Here is a 9,996-nt window from a genome sequence, read left to right as displayed (position 1 = left end):
CAAATAATGACTATGTTTATGCAAACAGTTTTGATTTTGTGGTGCTTTAGAAAGGGGCCTCCATAGATGACAATTTGAAAATCACCATTTTAGGTTAAGCCAGATTTACTTCTCTTTTTTTTTTCATAGAGGTTTTATCCTATAGGGCGCACGCACTCGCTTGAAAGACAGAGAGACATAGAGACAGAAAGCGAGAAATCACCCCCCGGGGGGATGGCCACGCCGCAATCCCTTCTCCTCCATTCTCCTCTCGGGATCTTGGGCACGCACGCACACGTGCCTGGTGTGAGTTTAAGCCAATGGATCCGGGACTTGAACCGTGGTCGACTACATGGGAGTCCAGGAAAATAGCCATTATGCTAACTGCTGGTCCCAATCCAGATTTACTTCTAAGCGGATGAATAGAGTCACATTTCCTGAAAGATAGATACTGGAAACAGTATAATGGGAGGTGTGGTTGGAAAGCAGAATTTTGAATTATGATAAGTTTCTGTGTATTATATAGTCTAGACTATAACATTGGAGTGGCTGGCTATGGGGGAGAGGGTCATTGGAAATATATAGATCAAGAAAAAGAATGGCCAGGGTGGGACCAGCAGTTAGCATAATGGCTTTGTCTCTGGACTCCCATGTAGTTGACCATGGTTCGAGTCCCGAATGCAGTGGCTTAAACTCAAGCTAGGCGCATGTGCATGTGTGCCCAAGATCCCAAGACGAGAATGGAGGAGAAAGGATTGAAGCGTGGCCATCCCCCCGGGTGGTGATTTCTCACTTTCTGTCTCTATGTCTCTCTCTGTCTTTCTGGCGAGTGCACATTGCTCTATAGGAAAAATCTTTCTATGAAAGGAGAATGGCCAGGGTAATGGGCAGGTTGACCACGTGGACACTGAAGTCCCCCAGGTTGATGGCAGCAAAGCTCACAACACAGAGGGAAGCTAAGGGCTGGTTACTGGAGTCTCTTGTGGATACACAAGAGTGCAGGAATTCAGTAGATAACAAGAATCAAAATAGGGAAGCATTCCCAGACTCAAACTGTAGGGAACTCTAAGGAGGGCAGAATGGTTAGAAAGTAGCTTTCCCAGCATGGAGGACAGCAGCCCCTACTCGCAGAGTATGGAATGTGGGTGCTAAGAGACTAATTAGCCATTATTCAACAGGGCTGCATAGTAAATGGTGTTCTCAGAGAAAAGTAAGTTTTCTGTTAAGGTAAGGAGATGGTAAAACTGCTGAAGATATGAGTGTATAATCGTTTTGTAGCAGCCATTCCAGAACAGGCATGATGGAAGTGTTTTATTGCTGAGAATAGAGCAGAACTTCGAGTAAGAGAAAAGAAGAGTATTAGGACAAGGCACAAGATGGGAGAAGATGGGGGTTAATATGTAACTAGAAGGGTCTGAGCTATCCTAGATTTCAGTCCTAATGGCCTCTGGGAGGTACAGACTCAGGCCACAGGAATTCAGCCAAGATTTGAGGGAATGAAAAGCCATGAGATTATCATCTCCTAAAGATACTGGGAATGGGGTGGCGTGGATGGTGGTGGGTTGTGGTCTTGTATTAGTTAGACTATAGGACACTTCAGGTAGATTTCGAAACAAAGAAACATTTGCTTCAAAAAGTGTGTACACTCATACTTTTTTTTTTTTTTTTAGTTTTGCCATAGGGTACATGCACTTGTCAGAGACAGAAAGAGGGAACCTGAGAAATCACCTCCCAGAGGGTACCATGCCACAATCCCTTCTCCTCCATTCTCTTCTCAGGATTCTATGCACACATGCACACATGCCAGTCGTGATTTTCAAGCTGCCAGGTCCGAGACTCAAACCGTGGTTGGCCATGTGGGAGTACAAGACCTTAGCACCATGCCACCTGCTGGCCCCAAAACTATACTTATCAAAACCAGAAAATGCTTATACCTTTGAAATAAACTCCAGTTTCTAACAGTCCCATTCAAGTTATTTAACATTGTAGGGGCTTCGACCCGAGCACTTACTGAGTTACAACACATCACTATTAAATGCTATCAACAGAGCAAACATGTAGTCCAAAAAAACAGCTATGGGATTATGGGATTATTCTTATCAATAGGGCCAAGAAGACCCAGGATTGCCTTTGGTTTAAATATTTTAAGATTGCTTCAACCAAACAAAATAAAGCATTTGTTACTTGGACCTAAATAATCTCTACAGTTTTAAACAGAAAAGTCTCTTGGTTTGTCAATGTTTGTAGGCAATGTGACAGCTGTGCGTCACTTCCACTGTAGTTGACTTTCCCTAACATGCTGCAGTTCTCGCAGATGACTGAAGGGGAGAAAGCAACTTGAGCTGCTGGTAGATAAATTGCTGTCACAGTGTTTCTTGCCTCTTTTCAGAGGCTTGCTAGTGTGGCCACAGAATGGTATTTCTAGACACAAAAGTCACAGATCCTATACAATGACAAGGGCGTAGGCAATCATGCACTACCACTGCTAGAAATGTCCAGTCAAGCAAGCTTGAGCATCCCAGTTTGAAAGTACCGCTTGCCAGGGTGTATTTTGGTGACATGATCCTTAGTAACTTAGTTTTTATTGGTTAAGCGTGTTTTTAATTGGGGGTTTTGCATCAAAGACTAGGAGCTTGTTTGGGTGTGTGTAACCGGATTAAACTAGAATTGACTTCTGAAACTACTTCTTAACTACATTCTTAAGATTTTAAAGGTGAAGTTCCATTTATTAAGCGACAATTCTAAATATATGTCTAGGCGGTGATTTGACTAAAAATGCCAATGTCTAAAATGTATTTGGGGGCTGGTCCTATGGCCTGGTGGTTAAGGGGGCTGGATCCCATATGACTGTCTGTGTGGTTTGAGTCCTCAGACCCAGTAGCTTGAGAAACACGCTGAGTGTGTGTGCAAGTGTGCCCAAAAATATCCCAACAGCGGGGCCAGCAGATGGCATAATGATTACGTTGCTGGACTCCCACGTAGTTGACTGTGATTTGAGTCCTGGACCTGGCAGCTTGACACTCACACCTTGTGCATGTGTATGTGTGCCCGAGACCTGGAAAGAATAACAGAGAAGGGATTCTAGGATGGCCATCCCCCGTGGGGGGTGGTGGTGGTGATTTCTTACTTTTTGTGTCTCCGTCTCTTTCTGTCTCTCCAGAGAGCGCACACGCCCTAAACCAACAACCCAAAAACTTACAAGCTACAGAAATGGAGGAGTTGTAGTGTGATCACACTCCACTGAGGGGGTGCGTGTTCTCTCTCTCAATCTCTATGTATCTGGTGAGCACACACCCCCTCTGGCAAATTTTTTAAAAATGTATTTCATGGAGTTACATATCATAACCACAACATTTATATAAGCACTCCTATTTTACACATAAGAAAATGGAAGTTAACAAAAAGCAAACTTGCCCAAGGCCTCACACAGCTAGTGAGTGTCGAAGATGAGGTTTTCAGTGGGATCTCAATGCTCCTATGCTCTTGACCGGCACACCGCAATATAGCTTACCTGCCTCCCCCCGTGGCCACTGGGAAAAATGCTTACAACTAGATTATAGGGCTGGTCACTTTTGATGTACAGGATCACGTGGACTGAAGTGGAGTCTAATTATGTACAAGTTACATCTTAAGTATGTGTTATTGCAAGACCTTCTTGCTGTGGCTTACTCATCCCCGTCATGGAAATCATTTGTGCCTCTGTGAGAACACACTCCCAGATGTGCTGTTGCATATGATCTTACCTTAAACACACGTTTCTTTTTTTTTAGTATGTTGCTTCAGTCTGCCTTCCAAGTTTGCCCACAAGGAAGATAGGGAAGTAGGTGAGTGTGAAAGGTTCTACATCTCAGATGCTTACTGAAATGTTAGTCCCGCCTTTTGGCATCTTCCTTGAATGGGGAGCCACAAAAGTCTTGGTGTGGTATTTTTATTGTATTTATGTTTTTGTCATAGGGCATGTGTGCTCACCAGAGACAGAGGGAGAGAGAGAAAGTGAGCTATCACTCCCTCCCCCAGGAAGGATGGCCATGCCACAATCCCTTCTCCTCCATTCTCTTCTTGGGACTTCGGGCACATAATCACATTTTTAATCCACTGGGTCTGTGAGTCGAGCCACATTCAGCCATGTGGGAGCCCAGTGCCTTAACCTCCATTGCACCTGTTGGTCCCAGTACAATTTTAAGCTTTAAATATAAATATATCTTATGGGGCAGCTACTAGATTAATAGAAAAAAATCCAGATTTTTCCTAGTGAGACTGCCATTTGTGAGAGAAGTCAGGGAGCTAAGCATGAAGGGTAGAGTGATAGAAGTGTGCACTTTGGAAAGAAACAGTGAAAGGGTGGAGACAGTAGAAGGCTGTCAAGGAATGATGTGGGTCCTCCTCCTCTACGACCCTTAAAAATTTCAGCAAAGTCAGGGCTGGGTAGTGCGTTAAAATGTAATACTATATGAGGCTGACCCACACGGGAAGGTTTGGGGCTTGTGTCTGAAGACCTCCCTGAGTTGCTGGGCATGTGTGCCCATGACCTGGAACTGGCTGAGGCTGGGAGTGGATTATGGCATTAGGATTCTGTTGGTTGTCTCTCTTGCTCAAGAAATTTTGGCTTTGTTTGTTTATTTTTTGCTATAGGGTGTGGGTGCTTATTAGAGAGAAAGAGAGGGAGGAAAAGTGAGAAGTCATGCCCAGAAGGGATGGCCACACCGTAATCCTTTCTCCTCTCTTCTCTTGGGAGTTTGGGCCAGCATGCACATGTCTAGCATATTTTCCAAGCCACCAGGTCTGAGACTCAAACAGTACACTTGGCCATGCGGGATCTAGCCACCTTAACCACTGCACCACTGAAATAAGTAAGATTTTTTAAAAACTTCGATGAAGGTACCAAATTTAGAAAATGCTGAGCATATCTGTATTTCTTGTGGGAAATGGCAAAACTCATTGGCGTCTGCTGCAGAATAGAAGCAAAATGGCATGTATGAATGCCCCAGAACAGGGAGGCCCCAGTATGAGGAAGTATAGCCTGGAAAGCATCTGGAGGGTGCTGAGATAGAAGCTGGAATTGGGAGAGACCCAATCTGGCATCTGAACTAAATCATCATTAGATAGTATGAACTCCCCTTGAGTTTTTTTCTTAAATACTTTGTTTCTCTAGAATAGTTTTAGGTTCACAACAAAATTGAGAGAATTGTACCAAGTCTCCCTATAGCCCCCACCCTCCCTTACACACAGCCTCCCCCATTATCAATATCCTTTGAATTGTTGTTTTTTGGGTTTTTTTTTTGTTTGTTTGTTTTTGTTTTCACTATAGGGTGTGTGTGTGCTCATGAGAGAGAGAGAGATAGAGAGAGAGAGAGAAAGAGCAAGAAATCACCCTCCAGGGGGAATGGCCATGCCACAATCACCTCTCCTCCCTTCTCTCCTCGGGATTTTGGGCACACACGCACACATACCCATTGTGTCCCTCCATCTTCTGGGTGCAGAACTTGAACCACAAAGCTAGTCATGTGGGATCCAGCTGCCCTAACCACCATGTCACTGCCACTGGTTAGCCCTATTCCTTGAATTTTTTTTTTTTTGAGAGATTTTCACTATAGGGCGCGTGCGCTCGCCAGACAGACAGAGAGAGACATTAGAGACAGAAAGCGAGAAATCACCCCCAGGGGGGATGGTCACGCCGCAATCCCTTCTCCTCCGTTCTCCTCTCGGGATCCTGGGCATGCATGCACACGCGCCCGGCGTGAGTTTTAAGCCACCGGGTCCGGGACGTGAACCGCGGTCGACTACGTGGGAGTCCAGCGACACAGCCATCACGCCAACTGCTGGTTCCCTTCCTTGAATTTTTACAACAAAGTTGACTAGCGTCAATGGCCTATGGCCATTATTTCTCTCTTGGTCAAGTCCTAGGTTCTTCATAATACCAATTAACGCATACTGAAGGCCTTCTCTGTTTTAGTCTCTTTGCAAATACTCGTCATTTCCTCTATCCAGGTCGTCTTATAAAGCAAGGGTTTACAAATGAAGGATCTGAGCTCAGAGAAGTTAGCAACTTGCTCCAGTTTCCACAGACCATGACTCTACAGTCTTCCAGTAAACCACACTGCCTCTCCTGCCTCATTCCACAGTCATCTTCTATCTGCACAGAGGCTTCCCAGAGTCCTGGCTTTCATTTCTCTCCCCCTAACAGTATGTCTGAGACTGCTTCCTGATATTGGCCAACTTTCCGTAGCACAGTGAATAGAGGACCTTGTGTAACAGTGTTGTAACCCAACAGGTACAGAGAGTACAGGTGCTGTGATTGCCACGAAAGAGGATGAAAAACCACCCTTGGCTCTCCCTGCAGACATGTCTGAGGCCATCCCAAGCTCCTGGAGCTTGGAAAACATTCCCACTATCTAAAGAGTAAAACAAAGTCATCTATCTAGCAAGCAGTTCAGTAAGTGTTCTTGAGCAGTTGATAACTTGGTGATTTTTGTATCTTTATTATGGGTCATGGCATGGAAGGGATGATAACTTCAGGATAATTTTTCTGTGGTTTGGTTCTGTAAGTTTAAAGGACAAAGTCTACTCCAAGACCTTGAACAGACTTTTCTGGGCAGGCCTGCCACAGACTTGTTCTTGTCCAGCAACTTCATTGTAGAGATAACTGAATTTCTAAGCCCAGGAAGAAGAAAGGATTTGCCTGAGGTCATACAGCCAGTTAGTGCAACAATGGAAATCAATTCCTGCTTTGGCGAAAAGTACTCCCAGCAAGTAAACACTCCCTAGTCTCTGCTGTGCCACCAAATGACTGCAGTTATTACTCCTGTCCCCTAATTTTTCCAAAATGAGCTGTGACAAGAATGACTAGGAGAGGAGCTCTGGGCAAAACCTATCAAAATGGACTAGCAATGCAACACGGGCGAGCAGTCTCAAATGAAAGGTATGGCCTTAATACCTCTGTGTGGCTGGACTGACCATGTCTGCATTGTCATCGGGTGAGAATGCGGCTGAAACCTTGCTGTTATTCAACCCTTTTTAGCCACATCTTTCAGTCCCCAGCCCTAGCCTCAAAGAAACAGGCCTCCTTTCACAAACTAACCTCAGCTCAAAAGCAGCCCACCCAAGATATTGGCAATAAAGCCTTTGATTCTTTTCTTTTTTTTTAAAGAGAGGTTTGTGTGTGTGTGTGTGTGTGTGTGTGTGTGTGTTTTGTTTTGTTTTGTTTTGCTATAGGGCACATGCGCTCATCAAAGAGACAGAGAAAAATCAGCCCCTTGGAGGGATGGCCATGACACATTCCCTTCTCCTCCATTCTCCTCTTGGGATTTTGGGCATACACGGACATGCACCCGACGTGAGTTTGAAGCCACCAGGTCTGGGACTTGAACTACAGTCAACTAAGTGGGAGTCCAGCGATGTAACCACTACACCATCTGCTGATCCCAAGCCTTTGATTTTTAAGTGGAGTCTCAAATACTCATACATAATAAATAGAAGGTCAGGATTTTCAAAATGTAAGGATAAAACAGACCTTATGTTCCAAGAGCAATTCTAGTGTACATTATCACATATACTGTGGACATTACTACATTAGAACATCTTTTTTTTATAGACCACAGATTAGTCTATTTTTAACACCCATCATGCCATGAATTCATAGGGAATAGGTTCCAGTAGCTCAGGCTCCTTTCCATTGGTTCTCACAAAGTGTGCTTCTCTGGGTGGAGCAGGCTGGCGCTTCAGTTGAACCCAGGTACCTTTCTCTTTGGCTTCTTTCTTTTCTGGTCATTTTCCTTCACGCGTTTTAGGAAGCCACCTCTGCTCTTAGAATGCTTAATATGCTCAATACACACATTCATTCTCTTGGCTAGAATCTTGCCCTTAACTTGTTTGTTCAGAACATGCTGGGTAACATTGTAGACTCTTCCAGTTTTGCCATGGTAACACTTGTGGGGCATTCCTTTTTGAACAGTACGCATTCCCTTGATGTCTACAACAGCACCTTTCTTGTAGGAACCACTCCATGTTTTCTAAAAGGCCTAGAGAATATATAGTGGGTGCTTCTCCTATTTCCCTTTGTGTTCATCATTTTGGTTAATAACTGGAAGATGGCGGTTCCGCCCAAAAGGCACTACATTAGAACATCTTAAGAGCCCGGCAAACTGTGTAGGCCAAGGATCTTTGTCCTTGTTTTAGGGATGAGGAAACCCTGCCAGTGAATAATCTATGATGTAATTGGAGAGAAAGCAAGTGCATGTTAAATGACTCAAGAATAAGACAAAGCGAGATGTCCACTTATGTCATGGACAGTTTGCAAGGTCTGAAAAGACGTAGAGTCCAAGGGTAGCGTGAAGCAAACAGGAGCAAGAAGCCTCCCAAAGCGAGGAGATGTCTGCCTTTGGAAACTTGGCTTCTCTGGCATCATACAATTATTCTACACTGGATTCTCATGTGAGCTGTACCAGTTACATTTTCCACAGCCACATATTGTACCACAAACCAGTCTGACCTGCAAGGGAAGAATAAGCTTTGGTCCTTTTGCAATGTTCTGCTGCCTAACCAGTTTGTGTTTGCAAAATCCACACATGACCAGGTCAAGATGGAGATGCCCCAGTGAAGGAAGGGTGGTTGCTTTATGAGGCCTTGCCTAGGATCCCTTCTGGGCCTATTAGGACTTCAAATGCAGTGGAGATGAAGGATTTCATTTCATCAAATGTATGAATGTCTTGTCTGGACCAGGCGCTGTGCTTAGCTGTGGGCCAGGTCTGAAGAATTCCTGGTCTTGGTAGGAGAGAAAGGAAGACTTACATAGGACTAGTGACTACCTAAGTTAGGAAGAACTGCAAAGCAGAATAAGCAGTGTTCTATGGTGATGAAGCAGAAGTTAATGGTTCTCATGGACGATCATGGAAGGTTAGTGGAGGAAGTGGCATTTCCACTGAGCCTTAAAACATAGGCAGGTATTCCCAAGGTGAGAGGGGCGTTACAAAGTGAGAGAATCTGTGAACAAAGAGAGGCACCAGAGGCCTGAGCCTGCTGCTTGGATAGGGCAACTGGGGAAATATTTTGGGGCCTTATGTTTGTGGAGAGGGCATCTGGGGCTGCAGAACTTTCTCTTCCTTACTGAGCATTTTAGTAAAAATCAATTGTGAAAAGTCTGTCTTTAATGAGACCCTAAGGGGCCTGTGGTGGTTATTGACAAGGTAGCTTCCTTTCAGGAGAGAATGTTTGGGGCAGCCAGTGCTGGTTGTTGTCTCAGGCACCACTGTCTTCCACGATGGCCTGTTTGTTGAGACAGTACTGAGCGCATCAGAATAAAGTTGGAGAGGACCTCACATGCCAGCAGTTCCTCAGTAGGAAGGTTTTAAGCAGAAAAGTAACAGTCACATAGATAACTATCACATTGACAGATCCCACTGGTTGCTGTGTGGGGAAATGGTGTAGACACAGGTAAGAGTGGAAGAAGAGAGACCAAAGAGAGGCTTGCACCTGTCCAAGCAAAAACAGCCGTGGGGTCCAAACAGGGTCTGTAGGGCTGAGGGTGGAGTGGAGAAAATGACCATCAGTAAGACGCGTCACACAGGTGGAAGCAGTGGCCTTGGTACACACTGGGTGTGTGGATGTGCATGGCCATGCGCGTGTGTAGGGGAGTGAGACAGAGCAGGTCAGGGGTGACTGTCTAACAAGTGCAAGGAGGATGCCCTCTGTGAGTCTCCCTCCCCTCGAAAGGCGGTGGGAGGAGAGGGTAGGTCAGAGGGCAGGGAAGGAAGAAGTTTGGAGCTCTGGGAGCGAAGAAACCCGGAGAGGCCAGGTGGCAACAGCGAAGCCCCGCCCTCCAGCTCTGTCCCCGCCCCCGACTCCACCTCTTCTTCCTCTTCCCACCCACCCCCGAGCCGAGGCTCATCCTCGAGGGCGGAGAGAGGTGGCATTTGAGTCCTCCGGTATCCCAGCAGGCAGTGCAACCCAGAGACGCTGACAAAGGAGCGGAGGAGCAGTCGCAGCTGCTTTCCGAGGAGCCGGTGTTGCCGAGGTGAGAGT

General features: G+C 45.5%; 1 protein-coding gene across 2 annotated transcripts in view; it reads left to right on the top strand.

The window, feature by feature from the left end:
- The first annotated feature begins 9,861 nt into the window (after window positions 1–9,861).
- Window positions 9,862–9,996, top strand: part of MOSPD1 (motile sperm domain containing 1) — a 31,561-nt gene continuing 31,426 nt past the window's right edge. For both annotated transcript variants that reach the window (XM_006171432.2, XM_006171433.2), the window contains exon 1: window positions 9,862–9,988. The gene's annotated coding sequence lies outside the window, so the exon portion shown is untranslated. The remainder of the gene's footprint in view (window positions 9,989–9,996) is intronic.

Source organism: Tupaia chinensis, unplaced genomic scaffold (assembly GCF_000334495.1).
Source record: "Tupaia chinensis unplaced genomic scaffold, TupChi_1.0 Scaffold149560_1, whole genome shotgun sequence".
Classification (NCBI taxonomy): domain Eukaryota; kingdom Metazoa; phylum Chordata; class Mammalia; order Scandentia; family Tupaiidae; genus Tupaia; species Tupaia belangeri.
Note: the sequence above shows the minus strand (reverse complement) of the source record. Positions and strands in the feature narration are given on the sequence as shown.